Genomic DNA, 12,603 nt, shown 5'->3' on the forward strand with positions numbered 1-12,603 from the left:
CCTGGTTCTTCCGTCACTGCTCTCCACTTCAGGACTCAACACTTCGCCTCCGCCGAGGTCCCACAGCCGTGATAGTCACCATACAAATGGACGAGACGGTACGCCTGCTCACTCAGGTGGGCTTTCCTGCTCCCCAGGGGGAGGTGATGCTGAAGTTCACCATCATCACCCCAGAAACTCGTCGTACCAAGGTAATGGTTCGCCACGTACCCTGGGAGATCCCTATCGACGATCTTCGCCCTCTTCTCCCACAACTACTGGACATGGAACGCCGCATCAACCCGGTCTCCAAACGTCCATCCAACGAACTCACCGGCTGGTGGGTGGGTCCCCTCCCCCCGAAGGTGAATGTAGGACCAATTCACAACTGTCCTCTCAACCGATTTATCGGAACCCCGGAAATCTGTGGTCGTTGCCAATCATGGAAACACCGCACCTGGGAGTGCACGAGGATGGTCGCCTGCGGTTTCTGCGCAGGTCCTCTCGAAACAGTGGAATGCAAATCGAAAATTCAGAACAAAATCCCAGTTATTCCACGGTGTGTCAATTGCTATGGCAGTCACCACGCCTGGAATGCCAATTGCCCACAGCGTCCTGGCACTCGCCCGGGGAAAACTTACCTCGTACCACTGCCCTCGTCTCTGACGAAGCCCCTGTCAACCAAACCTCACTCCTATTCACCACCGCCTCTTCCATCCACCAAGGATTTCCCATTGATCTCCTCTCCTCTACCATCCCCCCTATCACCCCTACCACCCATCCTTTCTCCCCTCCCTCCCTCTCCCTACCGTTCTTGGAACAAGGTCGTTGCCGGCCCTGCCACACAGTCACCACCATCTCCTGCCCACCCGGATCCCCGCTGTCTTTCACCAGCACCACCACCTCTTACTCAACTGAACCCTCACTGTCCCTCTCCGTCGCTACCACCACCACCTGCCCAGTCGGGCCCTCGGCAATCCTCGCCGCCACCTCCAGCTCCTGCACAGGTACACCAAGTTGGTTCTATGGAAACAATCACTCTCCGTCTGGATCGCCACTCCAAGCAAATCAACCTTCTCTCTGCCCAACTCGACTTGTTTGTGAAAACAATTGCGACATTGCAGAGGCAACAACAACTCATTCTGGACACCCTGACCCAACAGGGGCGCACTTTGCAAGCCCTGATGACCCGCCTCCTTCTATCTCCCGAGATGGAGGATCCATCCCTCGCTCTCCCACTCCTCCCTCTCCATTTTTCTCAACAGAATTTGGTACCTCCTCTGGAGCCCTGTCTAGCCCCTCCGACTCATCTCACACCGGAGGCCGTTCCCTCCTCTTCTTACAATGGAACATCCAGGGACTTAGACCTCGCCGGACAGACCTCGCCCAGTTTGTGCTCTCCCATCAAGTAGATGTTGCTCTACTTCAGGAAACCATCACAGACGATGTTACTCCACTCCGCCTCTCTGGCTATACTGTTTACACCCTGCCTCGGTACCGTGGGCAGGCTCGTGGCCTCCTCACCCTTGTGCGTAACACCATTCCATCTGTTCGTCTCCCTTCACCTGACTCACATGGACCCCCGTCTGAATTACTTTCTGTCTCCCTTACTCTTGGTGACCGGACCCTTCGTGTAGTCAATGTTCATTTCAAGAGTGATTCTCTGGACCCCCAGGTTCTTCACGACCTCCATGATGGGGTTCCCACTATTGTTCTTGGCGACTTTAATGCCCGCCATCCCACTCTTACTCCGGATCATCCCACTCCATGTACCCTTAACGGATCACATCTCTCACAGTTTCTTAATGGGGATGATGATGTTCGCTTTCTTTGTCCTGACGATCCTACTCGCCTCCCCCATAGTTTCCTTGATGTTGGCTTACTATTGAACGGTCATACCTCCTTTCATCCTACCGTCTGCACCGAGCCTGCTCTGTATAGTGACCATCTTGCCGTTACTACCCATCTCAGGCTCTCCTTCTCTGCCCCGACATCAGCTCCTTATCGATCCCCTCGCCTTCGTCTCACACAAGATGCTGTTCCTTCCTTTACCCAATACCTTTCTACCTGGGCGGATTCCTATGTTGTCCCCCAGTTCCTTGACTCTTACAGCACTGATTTTGTTGATGCCGTGTATGACTCTGTCAATCGCGCTACCCCTCCACGCCCTCCCCGTCACCCCAGAAGTGCCACCAACTACTGGTATCGTATCCCTGCCATGAGACATCTCCGGCAGGTAACCTGTGATCTCCACTCTGCCATAAGGAGATCTCGGTCTCCAGAGGACTGGGAAGACTTCAAAAATTGGTGCTCTTTTGCAACTCAGGAGCGCCGTCGGATACGTGAGGCGGACTGGCTATCCTTCACGGGGTCTCTATCGTTCCAGTCGTCACCCTATTATGTATGGAATCGGATTAATGCTATACGGGGTACTCGACGGAGGCCTCCACCCCACCCTGACCCCGCCTCCCTTGCCTGCTCTTTAATGGAGGACTGGGCACGAGCTTCCTCCCCTGAGGCACTTCCAGTCCAATGCAGGAGGCAGTGCAGGCTAGCATCGATGCGTCTGAGCCTGTTGTTCGTGCTGCTCTTACCTCCCCTGCCCCCACTGATCATCCCATCACACAGTTCGAGCTTGACAGTGCTCGTCGCTCTAGAAAAGACACCTCTCCTGGGGATGATCAGATAACCTACTCCGTCCTCAACGCCTGTACTAATATTCCTAACGGACCCTTGCTCGCTACAATATGTCTTATGAACATGGGGTTCTCCCGTCCAACTGGAAAAATGCCACTATTATCCCCATCCCTAAGCCGGGAGATCCTGGGAAATATCGACCCATTAGTCTTACCTCCTGTGTTTGCAAGATGATGGAGAGGATACTCCATCGTCGCCTTCTTCACACCATAGGCGGCTTCCACAACTCCCTCAATGGTTTCATTCAACATCGCAGCACAGCACACTCCATTGCTTCCTTTTATTGCAATCAGACTGCCCGCATCTCCGTCTTCCTTGATATCAAGGGAACCTTTGATACGGCTCAGCCTGCCCTCATTTTAGCTGAACTTGCGCGGTTAGGGGTTAAAGGGAGACTTCTACAATGGATCGCCTGTTACCTCACTGGACGTCAGGCCCGGGTTCGCGTTGAAGGCTCTATGTCTCCTGTTCAAGAAATGAACCTCGGCACCCCTCAAGGTGGAGTCCTGAGTCCCACCTTGTTTAACACTCTGATGCACTCCATTGCATCTCTCCTGTGGCCGATAGAAGTTGTCCACTCAGGATATGCCGAAGATGTCCTCCTCCAAGCCCCTGACTACCTCAGCATGCAGGAAGCCCTTGATCTGGTCTCCAGAGAGTGTGATTCACTTGGTTTCCTTCTTTCAACTGCGAAAACAAAAGCCATGTGCCACGGTCGTGTTGTACCTCCACCCCTTCTCTTATCAGGAACGCCCTTGGACTGGGTTAATGAGACAAAATACCTGGGTGTGTATGTAACTCGCACACGTTGTCAGATCCCTGAAGTCCGCTATCTTCGACACATATGCTTTCGGCGTCTCGCTCCCCTCTCTACCATGTGCAGGGGTTCCCTTGGTGCCACCATCCCTGTACTTCTCACCATGTACAAGTCCTTTGTCCATTCCTGTGTCGACTACGCCGCCCCTGCCCTCGTCAACATTAGTCGGACTGCTGTCAACCGTCTCGAAGTTATCCAGAGGAAAGCTGCTTGTATCATCCTTGGGGCTCCTCAGTGGACACGCTCTACTTCTCTATATACCGAACTTGGTCTTTCCCCCTTACAGGATCGTGTCCAGGAGTTTTACCTAAAAACTGCCGTTTCCATTCTACGGGATCCTCGGGGCAACTATGTCCAAACCAACTTGACTCCTGCTGTCCGAGACCAACCTCCATCTAGAAGACAGTGGCGAGGGTCACTCATCCGAGCCCTTCAGGAACACGACCTCCTGCCTGATATTGTTGTCACCCCTGCTGTTGGTTTGTCTCCTTCTCCCTGGCTGGATTTTCAACCTGAAGTGATTGCCCTCGGTGGACCGCTCCCGAAATCCCAGATGAACCCTGTTATTCTCTGCAAATACCACCTCTCCAGGATCGCTCACTGGTCCCCAGGTAGGGTCGTCCTCTACACTGATGGTTCTGTTGACCCCGCTACAGGTAGGGCCGGGGCTGGTGTCTACATCTTCCGTCCTGATGCCCCTGAGCCTATCAAACTGTCTCTCAGAGTTTCTGACGGGGCATCCTCCACTCAGGCTGAACTAATAGCCCTCCTTGCTGCCCTTCTCGCTGAGGAAGAAGCAGATGGTTTCTGCCCCTTGCTTGTCTGCTGCGATTCCAGGTCTGCTCTCGACGGGATCGCATTTGGATCAGGGGAAAATAAGGACCTCATCCTCCGAATACGAGGGTTAACATCCACACTTCAGGATGCAGGCCGTCCTGTGACATTCCTATGGATACCCAGTCATGTCGGTATCTTGGGGAATGAGGCAGCAGATGGCCTTGCCAAGACTGGCTGCAACAAGGCCACACCTGACTACGTTGTTCCTCGAACACTCTTACAGATTAGGACCCAAATTCGCCGCAAACAGAGAGAAGCTCGGGAAGCAGCCATCCCCCTGGACTCCCCGCCCACCTGGTACGATGTCCTACGTAAACTTCCTGACCTCTTGTACGTCTACGGGAAAGGGTCGCGGAAAGAGGACGTGATTGCTGCCCGTATCATCATTGGGTATGAGTTTGCTTGGGAGATTGGTATCCCCGCATCCCCTGAGCAACGCTCTTGTGCATTATGCAGAAGACCCGACAGTAGCACCCTTTTCCACTACCTCCTAAGATGTCCCCACACAACGCTTCCGTGACGCCTGCTGGACCACCACTCCACGACCCCCTGACGGAGACACGATGATCCTCCCCATACTGGCCAGATATTTTGTAAATAATATTGATTATGTGTTAAAGGAATATCCTTCCTTCCTTTGACTTTAGTAAGCCCCTTTATAATATTTTTACTGTATATACTTGTCACACTTGCCAGATGCTTCTGGTGTCATTGTACAGGGGTACCTAGTGACAGCACTAGGATCCCACTTCCTCTATCAAGGAATAAACAATTGAAATTGAAATTGAAAAATTGAAATAAATTTATTTAAAAACTGAAAATCTATAAGATACGGCCACGAATGAAGCTGTGTGTGTTACAGCAGAGATTGATATTTTCCAGTCCCATGGAGCTGTAGGGGATTTGGGAGTCTCATGTAACTGACCTGACTTGATGCAATGTCAGGTCACCCATTGTTTGATGGGGAATCAGTGGGTCTCATGACCTGAAGATGTCTTGAATAAAGATGAAAGCTAAAGTACCTGTACAGTATTTTTTTAGGAGATTGTGACAAGTGTAAGTATAAATGAGCAAAGATGTATCCCTTAAACATTACGTACTTAACATTTTAAATATGGAGAGAGAAAGCAGAAAAGTGTGGGTGATTAGAGAGATGGAGTTGAAATGAGTGTAACATGCACCAGTGTTGCCAAGTGATAAGCTCAACAGCTGATCTTTAATTCACCACCATGCAGTCACACATGTGTACATCAGTTAACTATGCACAAATTTGTCATATAATATGTGGGTGGTGTTAGAGTGTGTGGGTGTGATATTGGGTGTGTGTGGGTGTTTGTTGTTGGAGTATTAATTAATTGATGAATAATAAATAAGCATTATTGTGTTGTCAATGACAGTTGTTTGATGAATGGTAGCGTACTACAATCGTTGCTACTGGTCATCAAACTACTGTGCTGTCATTAACAATACAATATTGTTTATTTATTATTCATTAATTGATACCCCAACACCACACAGACACACACAACATCTAGAACTTAAAATCTTTTGCATGAGACACTGTGAGTTGGAAGGAGCGAAAGAGGCAGGGAGCAGGCAGGGAGGCAGGCTCGTACTGCCCTTTTCACCAATGCTTTTATTTATCTGTAATCATTATCATAATCTCGTAGGATCAGCCTCTTATGGCGTATGATTTATCACTGATAATATAAAATATTAAATACAATAGAAAAAATATGATATATAATTTGACATCATAATTACATGACAAGCTAAATATTTTTCACCCAGCCATTAACAAGTTTCCCACTTTTTTATTTAGCCCTAAAAGGTCGGATGTCATCAATCTAGCATTTCATTTTTTTTTCTCGTGTGAGTAGCGTGACTATTATTGTGGCGATAGCTCATCCCTGCTCACCCACACTTCTCTCTGACCACATTTTAAGCAAATAATCAGTATAACAGTTGTCACCATGGAGGAAGGTCACACGTCTGCCTCTCTGGATTGCCCACTTAGAACTCCAGCTCCCAAGCCCTGCCACTTCAAGTTACAGAGTGGTGAATGCACTGTACAGTGGTAGCGGAAAGTTTGGGCGCAAAATTACAGGCGCCCAAACTTTCCGCTATTATCAAAACATACGATAAATACCAATTTCCGCACAAACTTTTCGCTATATTTCAATGCTAGGGTTTGTACCGCTATTTAGGCGAGACAATACGCACTACTTGGCAACTCTGATTAGTCGCTTCAGTGAGCACGTGGGTGCAGTGTGTAAACTTCTCTCACGCGGACTAGTCGTTTTTTTGCGTTTTTTTCTGTGTTTGTGCCTCAATATCTCTGTAATGGGAAGTGGTAAAGAGCTGGGAAGAGACACAATTGTTGCTATTATAACCCTCTATAAGAAGGGTTATAAGTGTAAAGATATAGCCACTCGTGTGGGAATAGGAGTGCAGCAAGTTCAAAAGTGGATCAAGAAATTTAGAGACGGCGGAGGTGAGGATATTCCTACCCCCAAGCCTCGCTCTGGTAGGCCAAGGAAAATACAAAATCGTACTTCCAAGGTTATAAAGAGGCAGTTGGATAAAAATCCAACACTCACAGCTCGAAAACTGAAGGAAAATAACCCTGCACTGCTCCAGGACGTGTCTGTAAGATGTATTTCTCCATTTTCTCCATAAGCCCTGTTATTTCTATTACGCGATTTTCTATAACACGATATTTTACAAGAACACAATTATCGCGTTATAGCAGAACTACCTGTATTCAGTTTCTGCAGGGAGACTTACCAAGATTCATCAGACCTTTAAGGGTTAATCATTACAGTACTGATGCATTATAAAAACAAGTACAGTGACCCCTCGGTTAACGAACTCAATCCGTTCCAGAAGGTCGTTCGTTAACCGAAAAGTTCGTTAACCGAAACCATTGTTTCAATGGGTTTTTGGGTAATTGGTTCCAGCTCACCGAAAATTTCCTAAATTCAACAAAAATGGTAGAAAAGTTCACTTACTTTGAGGTGTGTATGTAGAAGGCTCCTGGATGATGATGATGATGATGGGAATTGCAATGGGGGTGGAGAAGGAAGAAGAGAAGTCACCCCATGGCACCATTTCACCCATAAAATTTTAGTTCTCTTGGTGTATTTCAAGATTATTTTCTTTAAATCAACACTGTACTGCATTATATATTGTCAATATGTAAAATATATTTCAAAATGACCAATAATTTGCTTGGAAACACAGAAAAAAGCATTTAGTTGAAGAGAGTTTCAAGCAAGATGTTACCTCCAGTGAAAACAGAGAGACTAACGCCTGTTTGCTGTGTTAAGAGGCTGGATGCCGCGCTTTAAACTAGTCACGTTACCTTCAATTATGTTCAATAATTGTTAAAATGACTAAAAAATTGAATATTAAACTTTTAAAATTATTGAATAGTATAAACTTCTTGATATTTACTAAAATAGTTAGGAATTTAAGCCCTAGAACCGATTAATGTATTGACGGACTGATACTAAAGCTGGTTGCCCGGCCAGTGCAAGCGAAAACATGTGGAGGTCGGTTCGTAAGAAATTCGTTAACCGAATTTTTGTTCGTTAACCGAATTGAAGATCCTTATGGAAGGCAGTTCGTTAACCGAAATTTTGTTAACCGAGGCGTTCGTTAAACAAGGGGTCACTGTATTGTACTGTATATAAAGGGTACAGGTATTAATAAGCACAGATTATTGCAGTAATATATCTTTATTAATTAATTGCAGTAACATATCTTTATTAATTAATAAATAACAAAAAACAAAGTAAAAATTGAATTACAGTAAGAATGACAGAGGCAGGGGTGGGGAGTGGAAGACGAACCTTTTTGGGGAGCGAGTCGTCAGTTTCTCCCCCCAAAGGTTTCTTCCCTTCCCTCCTCACACCACTACCACTCTCCTCCTTATTCCATATTGTATTTTAAAATGTTATGCAATGTAATGTTGAAAGGATACAGTACAGTTTTAAATAAAAGAAAAAATATATATAATTTGTATAATGATAAGAACATCTGTGGTAAAATGAATGAAATTGTACAATTCCTTCTGGTGATAGCAGTTTCCTCATAAATTACCAACAAATGAATTATAGGAATAGAATAAGAATTATAATAAGATACTGTACAAATTTATGTTTGGTGTATAGCCAGGGAGAAGATGTGGAGAGGAAGGAGGGAGGACAATTCTCCTCCAGCTCGGCTGCCTGCCATCCCTTTATAACAACAGCATGCAATTCACCATAATTCCCATATTATTTAGGTTCATATGGTGTCGGGTTAATAAAACATTATCAAAAAATATTTAATTTCCCCCAAAATCCCACGCTTAATCCCAGATGTGCTATTGCGCTGTAGTATATTATCAGTCTCTTGTTTACACAGGTAACAGCTGATGTTTCCACTGACACCGCTCTCCCCAATACACTAAGGTTGCCAGCACTTGCCATCTTGCGCATCATTGTTGTCACTGCTCAAGAGGGTTGGTGCTTTATCACAGGATCTGTTGATTTTTGGAACAATAAATATTATTGTAGAGTACACGTATAATGCATCTCCATATGCCCTGATTTATTCACTGATCAGTTAGTTGTCAAAGTGCAAAAGTAGCCAAATCGAGCCCTCATGTATCAAATTTAATAATGCTGTTAATGTGTGTGTGCTGTTTAAGTGTCTTGTCACGTCACCAACTGCCTTGTAATCTCACCCCTTGCCTCATCCCCTCACTACCTGCCTCCTCACCCCTCATCACCTCACTACCTGCCTCCTCACCCCTCGCCTCGTCACAAAAAATAAGAAATTGTCGAATAATGCAGTGTATAATACATTTTGTAGAGTACATTACTCACCAGCAGATGCTGTTGCTTTGAGCTTGTGATGCAGGCAGGCAAGTGGTGTTAACTGTCACTCTCTTCTCCCGTCATGGATGACAGACTAAGTGCTGGGTGGTGGTGTTTATGACATAGGTGGTGGTGATGGACTTCGTGGTAGGCCTGCTATCTCTGAAGTTGAGGGCTGTGGGCTGGGGCCAGAAACACTGCCACCACTGGTACTAGGGAGACAGCTGGTAGAGGAGGCAGCACTAGGACACCTGGGGATCCTAGAGAAGTAGACGCCAATCTTACGCTGTTTCAATTGGGCCTTTCTTCGGCCCTTTGGTGCCACGGGATTTCTCTGTAGCTTTCGGCATTGTAGTACATGTAAACGCAGTACAGTACATACACAAATAACACTGCACACGTTGCTACCGATACTACAGTATACAAACACTGTCCACTGCTATGCGCATTAGCGTATGTACGGTGTTCACACAATGTTAATTCACAATGCAAAATTATACACTGTAATCACTTTTCACATCTTAACACTGTACAGTACAGTAGATACTTGAGTATGTCCAGGTACAGTAATGTGAGGTACGCAGACAATGGCCACTCCTATGTGAGGTAGTGTATGTAGTGTTCTCACAATGTTAATTTACAGTAAAATTACACACTGAAATCACTGTTCACATCTTAACACTGCTTAAACACTGTATTGTAGGTTGATTGTGTACTTGGTACAGCACAACAAATGTACACAAAAACAGGAGCGGGCAAGAGATGAACCTTGTAGAGTGGCTGGGAACAAAGAGGTAATGAACTAAGCGAGTCCTGATGCTAGCCTAGGGTGGGGGGCAGTCATCTCCGAGATGCATCAGTCTATCACAGATATCATATGAGGTCACATGACAGCATTAGCATATCATAGTGCGCAAGCCTATGACTTAAGTTATCCAAGCGTCTTCCCAGCCTCCCCCCACCCACGCATAGAGGACCCAGAAGCATGTTGCAATATTTCGTCATTCATCGAGAATCTTTGTTTCCAGGCTCGGACTAGAAAAAATGTGGAGATATTTTCTCACCATTTTCTCCTGATATTGCTTTATTTCATCCTCTGAAATAGTTCCTAGACCCAGAGTGGGAAAATTGCACCAATATCCCTGCGGTCTTCCGCCCCACGCACCCAGAACATGAGGAAGCAACTAAGCATGATGCAATCACTCCTGATGCCTGGAACCTTTGTCCCGATGCCCAGAGCAGAAAGGTTTAGCGATATTTTTCACCATTTTCTCAGATTTTTCAAGTAATTGACCATTATTTCATTATTGGAATGTGCTCCCACATTTGGAAATAAAAACTTTGAGAATATTTTCAGAAAATTCTCTTGATTTCTAACATCAGAATTTGTTCCCAAACCCGGAATTTAGGGTAAGTTTCCGGAAAAATTCCAAGCAAACTTCAATTCCAGCTATTGGAGAGTTCCGGTAATGAGTGATTCCGGCTAACAGAGATATTACTATTCCTCCCATGTTTACAAAGCGATAACAGGTGATCGTTACTGCTTTCCCTAGCAATGTTGCCAGCACTCATTGCTGAAGAGGGTTGGTGATTACCACGAAACCTGTCTTGAGCACTTAGTAAATAATATTGTAGTGCAATGGTCCCCAACCTGTAGTCTGCAGGCACCATGGCACCCACAGAACCACATTATGGAACCCACGAGAGTTTACTAGAAAATTTTGAATTATTTGGGATTTTCTGTAAGAGTGAAATTAATGAAAATATGTAATAACGTGATACACCTGTCATGTACAGGATGTGTATTTACCCCAGACCGGGACCAGAGAGAGAGCCAGTCGTCTCACTGGGATAAATACACACATCCTGTCCAAGAGTAAATGTAAAAAGTATGTAACTGATAACAGTTCGATGTTTAAAACTGCATATAATTGTACAGTATATATGAGATTTTTTTCTTTAATGTAGATCCAAAGTTTTGTCGCCCTCCACTCTATTTACAATGATAAATGTGGCCCAGAGCCTACAAAAGGTTGGGGACCACTGTTGTAGTGTATTTATCATAACTTAATAAATATTATTGTAGTGTATAATGTGTTTCCATATACCCTGGTTTATTCATTGATCAGGGCTCGTATAAACAAAACTTTTATTCTAATGACATAATAGTACTGTTAGCTAGCAATAAAATTTAAAAGTTATACACAAAGCTTAACTAGCAAACTTTTACCGCACAAATAGTTGTTTGTTAAGTAGCTCTAAACAGTGCTAAAGATAGCAGGAGTTAATCATATAAAATGTTCTTATGGCTGAGAACCCCAATAAAATTATGAAGATTAATTTCAATATTTACATTTATATACATTTTTATCATTAAAATAAAAAAATATATAATCTATGCCATTTGAAGGAGGATTTATTAACCAAGGATAGTGATAGGTGACTTTTCCTTGCCGTGCTGTTTGTAAATAAACGTGTTATTGAGGAAATGGAAGTCTCAACCCCACGAAAGAAAAGGAAGCCCAACTGGACAGCAGACCAGACTTTATTATAAGTGGATGCCATTGAAGAGAAAAAGTTAATATTGAATGGCTGCTTGAAGGCTTTCCTGAATAATAAAGACAAAAAGAAGGGGTTATTTTTCGTTATCAACCCATCACCTTTTTATGATTTTTTTCTTACCATTTAGTAGATCTCATCGAGGAACAAAAGAATATACTTGAAGTAAGCACATTAAAAAAATAAATGCAATATTCGGGATTTATTAGTTGTAAAAACACAAAATTTTATTAGTTCCAATTTGATGTTAGGTGACTCGCAGCATCGCTCTGTTTCGTTAACCACCCATCACCTTTTTTCGCATGAAAAATATATTTTTTCGCTAGTTTTCTTGCTGTTTTAGATGATTCTGACATTTATCTTTGGGACAATTCACTTTTTTTTAGTTAGGTTAGGTGGTTAGGACGTGGCCTGTTAGGTCAGGTAACCTAACCTAACTTTTGTTTGGTTAGGTTAGCTTAGATTAGGATATGGCCTGTTAGGTCAGGTAACCTAACCTAACTTTTTTTTAGTTAGGTTTGGAGGTTAGGACATAGCCTGTTAGGTCAGGTAACCTAACCTAACTATTTTTTAGTTAGGTTAGGTTACCTGACCTAACAGGCCACTTCCTAACCTAACTAAAAAAAAAAAAAAAAAAAATGTTATTTGCCCCAAAGATAAATGTCAAATTCATCTAAAACAGCAAGAAAAATAGCAAAAAAAAAAATGTTTTTCATGAGAAAAAAGGTGATGGGTGGTTATCAAATAATAACCAAAGAGGGCGTGGCTGGAAATCACCATGAAAGTCAATGCTGCGTTTCCTGGTGTGGTGAGGTCAGTGACACAGTGTGAGACACACCAATTCTCAGT

Source organism: Homarus americanus, unplaced genomic scaffold (genome assembly GCF_018991925.1).
Source record: "Homarus americanus isolate GMGI-L3 unplaced genomic scaffold, GMGI_Hamer_2.0 scaffold45562, whole genome shotgun sequence".
Lineage (NCBI taxonomy): Eukaryota > Metazoa > Arthropoda > Malacostraca > Decapoda > Nephropidae > Homarus > Homarus americanus.